This window comes from Buteo buteo, chromosome 23 (genome assembly GCF_964188355.1).
Source record: "Buteo buteo chromosome 23, bButBut1.hap1.1, whole genome shotgun sequence".
In the NCBI taxonomy this organism is placed as follows: Eukaryota; Metazoa; Chordata; class Aves; order Accipitriformes; family Accipitridae; genus Buteo; species Buteo buteo.
The window spans coordinates 13,989,139-14,006,846 of NC_134193.1; the positions used below are offsets into that span (position 1 = coordinate 13,989,139).

The 17,708-nt window shown below is 39.1% G+C and overlaps 1 protein-coding gene across 4 annotated transcripts in view; it reads right to left on the minus strand.

Annotated features, from left to right (window-relative positions):
- Positions 1-13,851, minus strand: part of TNC (tenascin C) — a 74,744-nt gene extending 60,893 nt beyond the window's left edge. For all 4 annotated transcript variants that reach the window (XM_075056177.1, XM_075056176.1, XM_075056175.1 and 1 more), the window contains exon 1: positions 13,646-13,851. The gene's annotated coding sequence lies outside the window, so the exon portion shown is untranslated. The remainder of the gene's footprint in view (positions 1-13,645) is intronic.
- Positions 13,852-17,708: the final 3,857 nt, after the last annotated feature.

Below are 17,708 nucleotides of genomic sequence, written 5' to 3' on the forward strand. Positions count from 1 at the left end.
TGAAGAAGAGCAAAGCTCAAGTTGTTTTGCTCTGATTTATCTGTAAGCACTCAAAGATGCTTATAAATGGTAAGGTATCTCCTGTTAAATACTTGTACTTATTAGAATTACATTATTTCAGATTAGTTATTTTGTGGCATCATTGATCCTCTATATTATAAACAAATTAACTCAGTTCCTCTTATTCTGGATTATTTAATTCAGTATTTCCCTGTCCTCTCCATTGGATATCTCAGCAACCAGACAGATATATGAAAGTTGGCTTTATAAAAAGAGCACTGTTAAAGAACTGTGGCCAAGTGATGATAAAGTAACAGGTACAACTGGTTGAAAGTTTTTACACATATTTTGCCATTGAAAGATGCCATTTTTCATTCGATTCTGAAAACTCAGCAGGAAGAAAACTAAAATATAGTCAGCAGCATTTCTGGAGTTTCCTTTCTCAAGAAAAAATTCCATCCTACCCTGAAAAACCTTTCTTTGAAACCAGTAATTTTTCTGCTATGGCTTGCTTTGAACAAAATGGCCTTTTTGAAAGAATAACCACCTCAATCATTTCTTAAACCTCCTTTTTCTAATAAAAGAGAGCAGCCTGAACTTCAATTACTAAATGAAAAGTATTATGAAAGTGAAACTACAGTGCTCATGCTCTCCTTCGTCCCAGGACAGGAGGAGAAAAAGAATTAATCTTGTGTTCATTTACACCTCTAGAAGTGTAGAGATGAGCCCACATGGAAGTAAGACATGTCAGTGCATTTTAAATCACCATTAGACACCAAACTGAGTTTTCAGGTAGCAAAATACTTCAAAAATAGTGGTCCAAGAGCGAAGAGCTTTTTATTGATGGCTGACTCATTGTCTAATTACCTTCCTGTTTCTTACCATCTTTGAGGGCACTGATTCTTCAGTTTCCAAGGTAAGTTCTGTTTATTATACAAAAAAGTATTGTAACGACAGATAAATAACACTCCCCGTGCACCCCCAAGCATGTTTGGCTGGAAACCATCTTGGCTCAAGATGTGAAACAAACAGCTTGAAAGACTGGGAAAAAGAGAAGAAAGAAGAGCTGGGGAGGGGGCAGGGAGGGGGAGCAGAGGAGACAGATACTAAGATTTCTCAGTTTTCTAATTTGATTGTACTGTTCTGGTGTATTAGCCAACTCCACTTTCTCTTTTCCTACAAAGCATGTTAGACCAGCTGGTGAATTTGACCTGTGGCACTCCAGTGATTCACAGCAGCTAAAAATATGTCTCTGTATTATTTTTTTTAAAAATACAGTTTTTGTCTGAGGCAAAATAAGGATAAGATCATGTAAAAAAAATGCTGTCAAATGAGTTCAAGGGAATAATGCAAACTGCAGTAGGTTGACTGAAGTACTGTCTCACATGGTTTATGCTGCTGCTTCTTTCTGCCTTAGAGGTGCAAAGCCCAGGAAATTAAAATGCTGCATCTATAAAATGCACAGGTTTTTTTTACAAATTAGGTTTATTCCCTTTATGATGTGAAGAGGTGAAACTCTGAATGCTGAGCTGAAAAAGCCAAACAAATGTTCATTTGGAGTAATATTTTTTTTTAAATACATCTCAGCTGACATTTACAACAGTGTCTTGTATGTTGGTGTGATTTGGGACCTGCTATTCAGGCAGCCTAATAAAAGAAGCGAGTATCTTCTGGATTTGTCCTGCAGGGACATGTGGAAGATGATGGCAGGCAAGGGAGAACGCAGCTCACTTCTGTTCTACCGCAGAGTCTTGGTTTGTGGTGCTGTGAGGATGGATCTTTCTGGAGAGAAGAGACTCTCCTTTATGAAAATTAGGAATACAAACTGCCAGATGGACTTACTAGGGAGTCTGCTGCTGACATGGGAAAATCAAAATGGAAATAAAGTTTGAGATGAACCAATATATAAGGCAGCCAAAGAATATGTTCATCTGGGAGTTATAGTTCAATGGAATGGTGAGGCGTAGACTGTTACCTTATAGGATCATTGCAAAGTGAGAAATGAATGGGTCTCCCACTGAATGGATTCCCCAGGCCCTGAAAAACTACGTCTCAACAGTAGTCGAGGCAAAAGCTTCCCGACCAAGGGTCTACGATCTCTGACTCTTCTGAACTGTAACAAGAGAAATAAAGCTAAACAAAGCTGGCTTGTTAGGGCTGGACATGTGGAGTTCCCACAGAACCGTGTGCTCTCGGCAGAGACTCCAGAAGCGCTCACGATCTAGGGATTAATAGTGTGGTCTTGTGGTTAGAACTGAGGACTAAACTCAGGCATCCTGCACTGAAATTATTTTATAAATCATCTGGTGTGTCTCAGTTTATCCACTGGTAAAACCTCACAGGGGGAATGCATGCCTCAGTGAATTAACTATTCCAAGGACCTCACAGGAAAGGTGCTGTCAAATCCCCATTTCCATAATTAAACAACTTGCTGAAGAATGCTATAAAATTGCCAGAATATACATAAGTTAAAAGCAAAGAACTGGAGTGTTATCCCCTGCAATGAAAGGGAGAGACAGTCACAGATAGGGAAATGTCTTTTGCACTGAAGAAGAAAGTCTGACCAGAGATGTGTAGCAATATGCAGACAGCTACATGACCGCTTGAAATTCTAGGGTAACAACAGAAAATTGAAGACTTATTCTGAAGCCAAAACATAGGATGTGCCGAGCCAATTACCAGAATAAGAAGATGAATCCGTAGAAATAAATTATAAGGTTAACAAAACCCACAAAGAAACACACCAGAAAATTTGAGAAAAATCTGCAACTGAAACAAAATACATGGGTCCAGCGAAGATTCTTATATCTACAGAATGCCCTTTCATCTATAACAGTCTCCAGACATTTTATGAAATCAGAGCAATCATTCATACACACATGTACACACAATATTCCTCCATGATGAGCTGTATCCACTGTTGTGTAGCAACGTCTTCTGCTGTTAAACAACTGAAGTGATTCATGCTTTCAGACAGGAAGTAAAGAAGAATACTACATCCAGCTCAAACCACAGAAGGATTTTTATAAGCCACAAGAAACAAACTAGTTATTTTATGGGGCAGATTATTCAAATGTGTTACATATAAACTAAAAAAGAGAAACAGAATTAGACGAGGTAACTATGGGAGAACTAGCACTAACCCCATCTAGTCTAGCTCTTAGTGACTGAGATGAGGCACAAGTTAACAGGGAATTCAGTGTGTCCTTGGAGCTTAGTTTTTTGTTAAGAGCTCGGACACTTGAGCATCGATTTCTGGAAATGGGAACTCAGAAAAGAGAAACAAAACAAGCAGGTCAGTGGGGTGCTTTTGAGCTGCATTCAGACTCATGGCAGGGTGCACAGCAATCAGCCAAGTAGAGCAATTTGCTACAAACTTGAGAGAGAGAAAGGAAAAAAAAAAAAAAAAGAAGGAAAAAGACAGAGGACTATGCATCTGCTAAATACGTTTTTTCTCCCATCTGCAAAGTAATCTCTGTTCTTACTGGAGCTTTCAAAGCTGGAAGAAGAAAGCCACTAGCAGATACAGCCCAGACAAAAACTGTGGATTAGAAACAGCAGGACACATCAGTGATGTGAACAGCAACAAAGACAATGGATTCAGAAAAACTGTCACTGTTCTAAAAACAGAAGCAGAACTACAGAAATGGGTCATCTCAGAAGGCCTCCATGGAAAGCAGAAGGGATATATTCGCACCTTCCTTTTGCTTAGTTTCCCACTGAAACCCCCGTTTGCACTTACAGCACAGAAGTGAGTTTTACCCATTAGTCTCCGAAGACACATGTAGAAGTCTGGACTGTTAAATGTGGAATTGAATTAGATCCATAGCCGAGCTGCCACAGACACTGAGGCCTAGATTAGTGCCTTTTCCAATATAAAACCCCCCTTTCACAGCAAAAGTAACTTTTGCGCATAATCTCACAGCAGAAATCATTCTTGCCTCCTAAGTATGTACTGTACCTTTTAATAAATCCTTTCCTAATAGCAAAAGCATTTGCTTGGTCTCTTGGCTTTTTCCTCCTCATAGCAAAGACACAGAGCTGGAAAAGATCTATGGTTTTCTAAACTTGTCTTTGGAAAGTTTCTTTGCCAAGTTACACTTTGTCAGGAGCTCATTATTTTCTGGGTAGACACTGGAGACTTCACTTTGAATTATTTTGAGGGCTTTGCTGATGCAGTTTCAAACTATGAGGTTTGTGTGCTTTTCTGCATGAATCACAGCAACTTACGTTCATTCCACATACAAAGCCCTGCTTCATTTCCAGACCCTTCTCTACAGTGTTTCTTCCAAAACCACCTATAGGTTTTCCAGAGCTTATTTCACAAAGTTCTAGATGATTTTGTGATGAGATGGGAACAGCAGAAATTCAGGACTTCTGAATTTTCTTCCCACTCCTTTCACGCTGAGCAAGAGTTTCTAAGAACAAAGCAGCAGCCAGTTCTGGAAATAGGGGCTTGGACACTCTCATTTGTCTCTAAATTTCACGACTCAGGCATCAGACATCAGCTTTTCCACAGAGGTAGGAAATTAACTATCAATACTCTTGATAAATATGAATAGGTGAATAAATAGGTGATCTGCTATAAAAAGCAGATGCCAAATTAATAAATTTACCAAAAATATTAGTGAAAACGATGCAGTAGAAAATAGGATCTTTGCATTTATAAGAATCATAAACCATTGACCTATTCAACAAATACTCACATAGTGTACAAGTGAATAGGCTAAGCACACTGAGACAACATTGCTTTGTACAGCATCTCCGATGAAGCTGTTTTTTAAATTTCTCCTGGAGGTCAAAAGGAAGAGGTTAGCTAAAATTCCACTCCATACACCCAGCATCACACTTTTCCATATTAAAAGTGATCTTAGCTGAAGAAATGTCACATACAGAGGCAAGTGATGTGGAATTATTTTATTTTAATGACTTTGCTGTAACTAAGAGCACAAATAATCTACATGTATATTGGTCTGGAATAACAAAAAGTGTTTAAGTAGTATGAATTGCTACAGACGATATTGGTCAGCAGGCAGCAGGATGCTTTCAGAATTCGCTGTGGTTATCTGCAGGCAGTTTGTAATTTTACTTTGATTTAACCATATACTTATTCAAGCACTGCAAATGACATCTCTAAAAATGTCTCAGAACTCAATCTTAAAAGCCTGTACTGTTCTTGGCAACCAGAAATATTATTACTTGCCTCCTGTCATTAGCAGACTTTGGTCGTCATCTTAAAAGAAGCTGGGGAAACATATGGGTAACCCTTCCCCAGACAATTCTTTGCTTTTAAACCAATTATTAGTTTACTTGGGCGGCTTTTCCTTCCCGCCAGAGCTCCTCTGTCCTTGGTACTAGCATCTGAAATGTGCAGGAATGTGCACATTTTTCTAACTCACAAGACCACAGAAGGAGTTCCTTGAAATCTAACTTCCAGTAATAGCCCCCAGGCTAGATATCTGCTTGGCCTAGTTCTGTCAGATGTGGTAGCATCAAGAATTTGCATCTTTGGCAACCTAGGGGAGGGTAGCAAGCTCTTAGTAGAACAAAATATATAACGAAGAGTGAAGATGGAGTGAAATCAACCACGGCTTGGCAAGACAAAATAGAATATAAATTAGATTCACAAAATATGAAACAAATTGAGTGCAAGGCATTTGGAAAAAGAGAGGAGACTGTTTCTAAAAAGTCCAGTCTAAGGATGTTTCTCAGTGCTCTGATGTAAAGCAGAAGCACGTATGTAATGTAATGGAAAATACAGCCATATACACAGCCCTGAGCAAGTGATTAGTCACAATGGCGACTGAACTTGGACAAAAATCTGTGCTGCTGCTTCAAAAGTCAACAAATTGGGCACTGTTACACTAATGGGAGACTTGAGAGACCTCTACCAACAATGTCTGACCTCGTTCTCTTAACCCATAGTGACTTAAGACCTGTCTGTGCTAAAGTCTTAGCTGACAGCAATTTGAGCTGTGGAATAAAAGAAGGGATGTGGAGCTCAATTATCCAGCAACAGATCTCCAGTGAAATCAATGCAATTGTGTCACATGAGAATTTGGCTGGCAGCCTCTGAAGTCTGCATAGGAGAAAACCATCCCCTCAGAAATGCAAGCTGAAGTGAAGCGGACAAGGAATAATACAGACAATGAAGTGCCACTCTATGCATGAAAAATGCTTGGTGGATTCTAATTTCCTCTCTGTCAGACTAGTTTTATCCCCATGTTACTCCATGAGCAGTACTCCTGACCTGTATGAGAACAAACCAAATCAGATCAGGCCAAGGCATCACCTGCAAAAAGAAATTTCTCTACTATGTAATAAAGACAATGTCAAAGATGTGTACTATATGCATATCCAACACCCCATATTAAAGTGAAATAATAATTGCTTGTGTTAGCAGAAAAAGTTCTCTCGCTAGGTGAAACCACTGAAGTTAGACACTGTAGACTCCATTTTTATTTAGACTAAGGCCCCCTTTTTGTCAGTGTAGTAGGGCATGTTAATATGATATTAGGATACAGGATTATAGGATATATAAGACTTATTTCTGTTTATAGGAATTGCACATTTCTTACATCAAGTGTGAGTTTTAAGTATATACACAGAAGTAAACAGAGTTTAAGGGTTTCTGCACATGTTCTGAGCAACATAAATAGTACAAAAGACAGTCAGGCCACAACCTGGAAATCACTGTTTTAACTCAGCATCTGTTCCCTTTTCTTACAGATGAGACTTCACCCATTTGAATGGTGCCAGTGGGACCATTAGTAATGTGGAAATGTAATCACACCCAAACCTAGAGGGTTCCCAACCAAATCAAAGCAAAATGAACTCTGTGTCCAAAATTATCTTCCTCAGCACTGACATGGCATTATGATACCAGGAGCATGGGGCTTCTGAGAACACAGATGGGGCAGTGACACTGAGTTCCCAGAAATGCAAGAGCCTAGGCACCATGTCCAGTGATAGGGAGGGCATGGACAGGCACACATGGCTGGATGGTAGTAAACCATATTTCCTTGCTTCTGCTAGAGACCCTGTCAAATCCCAGTGTACTACTACGAAGGCAAAAAATCAGTGTATGAAATAATGGCCTGAGAATGACAGATAAAGTACAAATAGTGTTAATGCATTTGAGAATGACGCTCTCTAGGTCCTGCATTCTTTCCATCAAACCTGGAACTGCAGCACCTGTAGTGCTGGATCACTGTGATTGACTTGCTAACCTGTAAAGTGTATAAGTCTACATCATAATTAACACTTGGCAGTGGAAATATAAATTCCCTGGCTTGTAGATGGTATATCCTCCTATAAACACTTCACTTGGCCACCAAACTGGAAAAATAGATAGGACATTCATAAGGAGTTCTCACCATGGGAAATGCCAGCATTTTTTCCTGGAAACTATCTACATTGCCAAAATACTTCAATAAGAAAAATGATCTGAGACCTTTCCCTTAATATGCATCCTGTTCTCATTTGACTTGTAGTCTACAGTGTGCAGCATTCATTCTGAGTCAGACTTGAATTACTGTAGTACAAGCAATGCAGAAGGGAAGTACAAGCCACAAGTAAAGGAAAAATATGCATTACACTGTGTCTCACTAAGAGGAATGGATTGCCTACACATCACAAGCTACCTTTATATCTTTCTTGGCATAGACCTTTGTCACACAGCACAGAGAAACTATTTAGGAGGATTCAGCATATCCAAAAGAGGTTGGCTTTCCAAAAGAACCAGTAAAAACAAAGAACCAGTGCAAAGTGGACACTGAGCTCCTTTTGAAAGCCTAACAGACTGACTTCTGACAAAATGAGATAATGCTGGGCCAAGAAAGATGACCACTAAAGTCTTGTACTGAAGTGTACAACACATACTGAAAGTGAACCTTTCCTGTCCAAATAAAGGCTTTTCATCAAATCAAAGAGGCAGAAAACCACAGTCACAAGAGTGTTCAACTCACAGTTGGCTCTCTCACCTGCTAACCCTGCATCCTGCCTTTGAGACAAGCCCAAAACTGATTGACAAAATAGGTCTGTTTCCAGTTCTTTCAATTTCTTGGGAATGAAAAGTGAACTCCTTTCTTGGAAATAAATCTTTTTTTTAATCCCTTTCCAGCAGGAGTTCTTTAACAGTGGAAATAACTGTTTAGCCAGTTCTGATGGGCACACAGGGAAACAATCTCACAGTTTAATTTTCATGTATACTCAGAAGAAGATATTTACATCCCCTTTTAGCTTTGTGCTGCCAGAATGGTGTAAAAGAGTGTAAATTTAAAGAAGAATCAAGACAGTTTAGATTAATATTACGGTTAATATCCTAATCCCATAAGAAAATTAGCATTTGTAATATTAGGTTTATGAGCTTATGTCCAGTGCATCTTGGGATAAAGCACGGACAAATGCTCAAGTACTTAGTTGAAGAAAATCATTACAGTGGAATTTCCTCAGGCACCCAATTTCAGACTCCTTTGAGTATCTTGGCCAATGTCTATACACATACAGTCAATGCTACAGCCTGGCATGGGGAAGAGGCACGCTGCTACAGTAGACCTTTGTTGTGCCTATGATTCAAACAATTGTTTTTAAAATCTGTATTAAAGATTTCTGTTCTACCACCCTGTACTTTCTACTCAATTACTAAAAAGAATAAGTTTTCTAAGCATGAAACAATATCATTTTTGTCAACAGTTTGGAAACCGAGCACTTATATGAATTGAAGAAAGCTTCCTTTCTCTTCCCTGTGCAGTTCTGGTTATGGGGAAAGAGCTTTCTGTGTGAGTAATCTTTCTAAGTAGGAAGCAGAGCTCCCCTATTGCTAGGGAAGAATGGACCTCCAGTAGGCTAATATGTGATGGATGACTGAATGCAAACTTGGCAACGTTGTTCCCCGCTACCCAAAGAATACAAAATGCCACAGGCTATTCGTACACAGGGACTCTCTAGTTGGAAGTTCTGAAAACTTGGCAACATCCCACCTTAATTTAATTGAAACTACAGTGGCAAGACAATTAAGGATGTGAATTTGGAGAAAGTTCTTGCAACAAGATCAACTCAGGATGAATTTATCTTTGGTGATTGACTCATGCATAAGCCAAACAAAAACATAAATGGAGAGTTATTCTCATTGATTCCGCAACCTGAGCAGCAAAATCTCACATTTGTTTGTGAGGGATACTTTATGGGATATAATGTGTATTAACTAGTATACTTTAAAGTCTACATCCAGATATACTCACTGAAGCTATAGGGGTTTGTTGTTGTTGTTGCTGTCAGCAACAGGATATGCAGTATATAGGAGAGAGAGAAAGAACTTATGCATACAGAAATCCAGTAAAACATTACATTAAGGCCATGTCTAGTTATAAGGGCATGTATATCATTCCAGTAAATGATAAAAACAGACACTAAGTTATTCAAACTTTGTCCTTTTAGCAGAAGGATCCCTATTATATTCCTTCTTTCAATGCCTGAACACTTTCTGCTGGATCAAGAGACATCTCTTGTCAGGCAGAATCCCATTCTGACTCCTCCTCCCCAGTCTGCCCATTCCACACAGTTTAGTTACATCATACATTGAAAGATTTCACTAGCTGGAAGAATGCCCAGCTTTTAACTTTTCCCACATGTGGAAGGCATTTAACTTCAGCTCAGATTGGACAGAGGGTCGAACGCACGAGTGGACAGTAAGCACTAAGTTAGGGGAAGTTTCACACTTGTATAAAACCCAGAGCTCGGTGGAAACTGAGACAGCTCAAGATTGTCTCTCAGGGTTGTTCATTTTCCTTCTTTCCGGTAGTCCCATTCCTCAAAGAACTGCCTTCTTCCTTCTTTTTTCTTTCACTACACAAAGAACTTTTTTGAACAGTTAATAATGGCAATTGTAAGTTCTTTGTGGCAGAGAGCATCGCTTATTATGTCTATTCACTCTTTCCAATACAATGAGACCCTAAAATGCTGTAGCAGTAGTAACAACATCATCAACTTCTAATAAACTCCTACACAAAACCAATAGAAGTCATGGACAGCAAGTACACTTTGGTATCAAGCAGTTTAATGAATTAAATTAGATCTTATAAACTCAGAAGTGATCTGTACGCATCCCTTATTTTTCAGCTCTTGAGCTCAAGTTATGATGTTTCCTCTCCAGAACTTACTAGTTACTAGTCCTACAAATTTCTTGCACTAGTTTTGCTTATTTCTGAGCCTGGGTGATGATAAAATATTTACTCATTAACTTAATACACTCTGATTGCTATCTTCCTTAGTTTCCTACTTCGGTAACAAAGATTTTTCTGCAATATTACATCAGCAACTTCCTTAAAACTACTACAGGTGGCTATTACATTCGAGATTAGTTTCAGACTTCTGTGGTTTATAACCCCTGGTTTTGATAACAGAGATCATTCTTTGAGATAGGTGTGCTAAATTGACACCAGAAATTAAGTCTGAGAAAGTGCATGTTGGTAAATCAGAGCACCATTTTAAAGCCCAGTATCTCAAACTGTCACAGTTCAAAACAAATGCCTTTTAATTATTGGAAAGCTGAGATTTCTAACTTTCTAGTGATATAAATCATCTGTTTCTAAGCCTAGAGCTTTATGAGACCCTGGACCTTAAAACTGTCAATGGCCCTTCAGCTTAGCAGACTGTGATGGCATGCGTCCAAAGATGAATATATCAAGTCACAGGCTTCAAATTAGAGTAATTTTTAACCACTCTGAATTTCTCAAGTTTCAATATATGTTACACAGGTAGGACAGGTAAATGTGTAGCTGATAATGAAGCAGACACCACCCTCTGCATTTACTCTTACTTCCAAATGTAATATTCAACCTAGACAGATACCAGGGTTCACTAATGGAAACAACCAACTGAAAGAACACTGTTTCTCCCTTACAGATTTGCCAATACAGGACATCCATTTACACCAGACAACTATTATATAATCCAGTACCCTTCATTGCCATTTAGCACCAGTCAAACCTCTGAACATATCCTGCAAAGCTAGATGAACAGATGTACTGTTGTGTTGTAGGAGGAAAATGGCAGAGAATTTCACAAGCAGGTCTAGTATTTCAAATGGTTTTGCCAGGGGGGATGAAAGGGTTAAAGCTCTGGCTCCAAAGTAACATCGCTGTTTCAAATGCACACTTGCTTCTCAGTTCTGCTTCACTCTTGAGAAGGATGAAAAAGTCCTGAGAAGCACAGACTCTGCCATCTAATCTCATTTTTTTATCAAAAAGTGAAACAATACTCAAGAACAAACTTTTGACAGCCTCTTTACAGCAAGTCAGAACATCTTCATACATGAATAGTCTTTGGCTTTTTTTAGATATTTTATAAAAAGCAGTAACATGAAAAATAAGCCACCTGACCTGAACTTCAAACACCTTTAGAAATGATGTTCTAGCAACAGGGTATTTAAGTTCAAGTGAATACCGAGGAGAAATCATCCAGTCTTAAAGAGTTGAGATCAAAAAAAAAAAAAGAATAGATTTCCATTAACAAAAGATCTCCAGCTAACACAGTTACTCATAATTTTGTGGAGCACTTTTTAGCCTGAGTTTAGGGATATTCCCAGTAAGTTTGGCATCATTAAGCATCATTTCAATGGGAGAATTGGATCTGGTTGGTTCTCTTTTCTTATGCCTATCACCACAGTGTACCTGGATAAGATTTCTTCAGCAGAATATCAGCTTCCTCTCCAAATGAGACATGACATTCTAATCTGCAGGCTGTACACTTTTCAGCAGATCCTTTGGCTCTTCTACAGCTTTGGAAACACTGATAAAGTAACTGTAGTTATAGGATTAAAGACTGGAACTTGCAAAGAATTTTCTCTGGGCAGAAAGGAGCCAGAGGATAAAATTAATGAGAAAAAAATATGGGAAATGAATAGCAATTTCCTGAGGATAGTGACTGTGATAGGGTCAGTGACAGTGAGGGCAAGCAGTCCACTGTACAGCATCCCTCTCACTCTGCCCCTTTTCAGCTGCTACTCACCCTGCTCCGTGCAGAGGCGCAACCTTTCCTGAGCAATGGTGCAGAGGTGTAGCAGCTGCAAAGGGGATGCACTGGGAACACCCTGGTAACACTTTCAAGTACTTTCAAAATTCACTGCCAGGGAAGGTGAACTGCAGATAAACTGATTCTCTTCTTTTGACTAAACAATTTGATTTGATCAAACATTTGCTCCTGAGTTCCTAATAGCAGTAAGAAAAAAATCCAAAAGGCATCACAATCTTTTTCTGCAAGTCTTCCTAGAATTCAAAGGACGGCCGCTAGCCCCCACTGTCCAATTCATTCTTGGACTACAGCACACTTAAGATGTCACAGTTCTAAAAGGCAAATGAACAACCCAAGCATAATAAAACAAAAAACACATAAAACATTAATCAGGAAGGGTGTAAGATTAATTCCCATTATTTAATATGATTTTTTTTTTAATAAACTGGGAGAGGAAAACCAAACACAACAGCTTGACAATAAGGCTTTTACCCAGTCCATAGAATTGCATGCACCTCATTGGTTTCTATTTTTTTCATTAAAGAAAATCTGATAAATATCTTTATTACGCTTTTTAATTTTATAATGTCTCCAGCGTGCAAGAGGATGTCACCATCATTTCAATCTGAACATAACTTTCTCCTGCATAGTTTGACACAGACTTTTCAGAAGTTTAGAGTAACTGCCAAAAACTATCTCCTAGTAGTCAAAGAGCAAATCAAGCAGGGAAAGCTCTGCAACGTTGATGTAACACAAAGTTTTGAGTAAGTGGCCTTAACTCCTAAGTGAAGCTAAGTGCGATCACCTTCTCCCAGTCAGCTTCTGTATTTTAAGCCAGTTTGAGCCTAACTGGCAAGTGCAGACACAGTCATGCAGAAAATCTCAGTGCACAAGGGAGCAAGTAGTTAAGACACACTGTAAAGCAAGTGTCTCCATTTTTCCATGATGATGGAGAATTTCACCCTCCCACTCCCCAGAACCCACCCATTTAAGTACTGGTAATAAGATACCAGCTGAATCTTCCTTTGTCTTTTGCTCCCCGCTGCAGACTAATGTTACCACACTTTTAAAAGAAACTGGAGCCCAGTGGGGGCGGGGAGGAAGGTGACAAAGGCTTCGGTGCGAATAAGTGTGCAGACAGCAAATTAAAAAGGAAAAGGGCCTGACTCTTTTCAAGTCATACACAATAGCATAGGAAGAGGAGTTACCTGGGACGTTTAAGAACTGTAAGTGGATTTAGGCTGGTACTCGAGGTGAGGATGGGGGAAACATATTACTTCAGTAGCCAAGAGGAAATCCCAGATCTGATTTTCTACCCTTCCTGCCAATTAGGTTTCTAACTAGGTTTCTGACTATATTTCTGTAGATGTCCAGCATTCAACTAACTCATCCTTCCTTCCTTCATTGGATCAGATTGATGTTATTGAGACATTTCTTACATTATTACTACACCGGACAATAAAGACAAACTAAAGACAGGCATGCTCCAATTCAAAAACATTCCCTAATAAGATCCCTGACTATTCAGACTGATAATCCTAACTATAAGGGTCATGACAGAACACTGTGTCATTGCAAACTTGTGTGGGAGAAGAGCTCCTGATTTTTTAATTCAGGAAGGAAGCAGACTTACCTTACAGACTCTGACAGAGATTAGATCCCGCTGTGAGCAGTCTCCATGAAATAAATATGATGTTAAAGTCAGCTATCGGCTTCTGACTTTGTTGCCGTCCTGTCAAAACTCAAGAGAACTTGCGTTGTCTAATTTTGCGTGTGAATGTGTGAAAGACAGAAACGTTTGACAGTAAGGCAAACTGGTCAGATCAGCCAGATTCTGCTGGGTTTATATAGCTGAGCTGCAAATCCTGATCCTTGGCTCATTCCACTGTAATAGGACGCCTGAAGGCATTTTTTTTTTCAGTTTTGCTTTAAAGGAACAGCCTCTCTCTTTGGCTTAGCTTCTGAAAGACACACACACACACTCACATACACACACTGTCATACACAGGCACACACACAAAAAAGAATTTGCATGCAATTTATGGCTAAAGAAGGAAACCCCTGAACCATTAAAAAAGAAAGTCATCTCAGGGCAAATGACTCAGAAAGCAGAATATTTTCCTTACAGCATCAGCAGAGTACATTATCAGGAGTTTTAATCCCCTCATCCCCATTATTTTAGCATTGCGAAAGAGTAGCAAATGTAATAAAATCAGAGGAATCACAAGCAGGATTTCAATTCCAGAAACTCCTACAGAACATAATGGGTGTAATGTGCAGCTAGCGTAAATCAACCCCACTCCACTGGAATCGACTGAAATACTCAGATTCACACAAGCTGAGAATCTGGCAAATCCCCACTTTTTCAAGATTGTGATCTCCTTTGCGTCCCTTTGCACTCCTGCTCTCAAGAGCCATTGGGAGAAGAGTGGAGAAATCAAGAGAAAAGTCCAGTAAGCAGAGTCCTAGCCCGATTCATCATATTAAAATAAATAAATAAATAAATAAATATAAAAGCCCAAAGAGAATGACACAGGAGGGATTCCCTTTCTTCTCAGATCTGATAAAAGAGATTGCATGGCTGTGTGCGTGAAGATAATCCAGGCACTTTTGTGAGGTTTATGGTTTCTCAGTCATTGCATTCTCTCTGCTTCCCACCCCAGAGCGATCACACACAAAGTCTTCCTCCAGGACCTTTTCAGGGGTGTTTGTTATCTTTGACTACCCTTGAACCTCAAGCTTGTAGCGAAAAGTAAAGATCACGGTTAAAGGATTCTCATTAACACTCATGTCCCTCCTACCTGATACTAAAAATCTGCTTCTCCTTTGCCTACACCCCAGCCCAATGTTTTTTTTCTTTTGGGTTTAGGGTTGGGCTTTTTTCTGGGGGGAGGGGAGGCCGCGGCACAGGGGGAGAGAGGAAGATTAATCTTTAACTTTCAGGTCTATCTTCTAGTATAAAGGATGAAATCACTCTTCTCTTTGATGATTTAGAAAGCAAGACTTACCCAAACACCTCTGAAGACAATGAAAACACAAAGCACTACTCACCAATTTCCACAGGCTATGGGACAGCCCAGTAGGAAAATAGTGGGATGCTACTCAGGAACAAGGATACTCATAAGGATAAAAATTGATTCCCTGAGCCTCTCTGATCATGTTTCTTTCTGAATGTATCTCCTCCCAGCTGGCCTTTCTCAGGCTCCATGGACTCACGCATCACTTTCAGGATTTTTTCCTTTTTGCTGCTTCACAACCACAGCACTACCAGGAAGATTTGGCCCATCCTCCATATTTAGGAAAGGATGGGAGAATTCCTGACCCTGAAATTCTGAATCACCATTTTAGAATCATTATTTCTGGAGACCATAAATAGTAGAGTTCTTTTGCTCACCAAACTACTTAAATTTTCTTTGCTGTGGCTTTCATACATAACATTGACCCCATGTGTGTATTCTCTTGTGTCTAATAATATCGCTGAGCTCAGGCCAAGCTCCCTTCCTCAGCACATGGCACAAATTTTAGTCCTTTCCAAATAGATGCTGATGAAAAATCAAGCAAAAAAAAAAAAACCACCCTAAAAAAAACCTCTTAGAAGTTTTTACAAATTATTTTTCAAGCAAACACATGCCGCTTCTCCAACCAATTACAGAAGTGTTCAAAAACCACTGAGATCAAAAGTTTTAGTAATCAGTGATGTATCTGTATCAACCATTTATGAGCACACATTTCCAATTTCTGCGTTAATTTTTTGACGTGCTGTGTTTCACAGCAGTCATTCCCTAAGAGAAGAAAAGAGGCTTTATTGGAGGGAGGGTCAGAAATGTTAACTAATCTCTGGTGAAGGCATCAGATCCTCTTTGACTGCTGATTTCATAAAAGTAAATCTTGCTCTGGACATCTCTACTGGTCTCAAAGGCAATAGGGTTACTGTATACAGCCACTAGTAAGTCTCCAATTTTTGCGTGTAATCCTTCTCAGAATATTCTCATGATGGTCCTGGTACCTGCCCACGTTAGCTCTCTCCCAACTACATAGTCCTGTGAAATTCAATTAAAATGTGTACTCAAGGCCAAAAATTGAATGTGAGATGTAACATAATTTTTCCAATAAAATCTGATGGGGACTCAGAAGAAGATGGTTCCCCATACAATTAACCATTCACTGTCTCTTACTTCAGTAGTCCTTTCACATACATTTGCAAAACACTGTATTTCATTGTCCACACCCAGAAGCCTAAACAAGATAGTTAAAGCTTGTGTGTAAACTGTGGGAAGAAACTTGCAGGATTTGTTTTTGGAGCATTTGCTAATATTAGCATTTCTGCCAACAGTTGTTGAATCAAAATTTAAACTAAATTTTTCTCCAATAATTCTCCACCCACTTACCTGACTTCAAAAAAATATGCCATTTGACATGAGTTCCAGGTAAGAGTTCAGGCCTGTTTTTGTTTTATCTTTTTGGGCTCACCCATCCTCAATCATATTCTGTTGCAAATATTGAATGATATACTGAGTCAGAAGCAAATGATAACATGACAGAACAGGGAAAATGTATTTTAATCAGAAAGACAGCTTTAGGTTGTGATCTCTAACAAGCAGGACTAAAACTGAATTCTGTGCCCTGTGGTATCTTCTTTCATTAGATAAATATTGATAGCAATTGAGATTTTTTTAAATGAAAGGAACAGGGAGAAATCAAATTAACACTGAACTGCTGTGGTTTTATGCACTTACAAGCTCATATTACAGATTAATTTCAAACATGTACAGAAGATCATAACAGATAAACAAATCTAGGAATATCGTGATATTTATGAAAGCATAAAAGAGACAAACTGATTTTTGGGAAAATATTATTGAATTGCAAAAAAAATATGCTCATTATTACCTTGGGACAGAATTGTTACAACATAGGTAATTAGACAGTTCCAATTTAATACCTGTGTCGGTTCACCCAGTGCTAGGAACAATCTACTTTGTAGCAGCATATTTGAGACAGTGAAGGCTGCCCTGAATATGAAGACATGAACACGGGGGAATTAACGCTACTGTTAGTGTAGCCTGAGAGGTCTTTTGCCACGCACATAGTGCAGCCCATTTCAGTAACATGCAGTTGGGAATGCAGTGAGCCACTGGAATATAACTTACGGAACATAAATGGCCAGATGATATTGCTTTAGGGCAGGGAAACAGATACTTGATTTGAACAATTTTGGGAGCCAGGAGAAGTATTCAGTGCCTGTGGCTAGAAGGAAGTGTATTTCTCATAGAAAACTAATCTTAGAGTAGAACGATGATCAAAAGCAGCACCCAAGAGCACGTCACGGAGACAGCCAAGCTAGCCAGCTTGAAAACAGTACCAATTTAGTCACAATGAAATGCATCCTGCTGAAGACAGCTTGTCTTATTTAATGTTAAGACAAAGATGAAAAAATCAAGATTTATAGAGAGACTATAATATCACAGGGTTGATCCTTCAGGGGACATGAGTGTAAAGGTGCTCCATTCTTCCAACTGATACTTTTAGGTCAAGTAATTTCCAGAGACATTCTGATACTTCTTCACTGAATATCCTTTCCCTACATTTTCTGTCTTTTGAGACCATATGCACAAGATTTCACTGGCACAGAATCAAGTTTGTAGTACTTTTGTCTTTATGTCTGCATTTCTTTGATTCCTTTATGACTGTAGCCA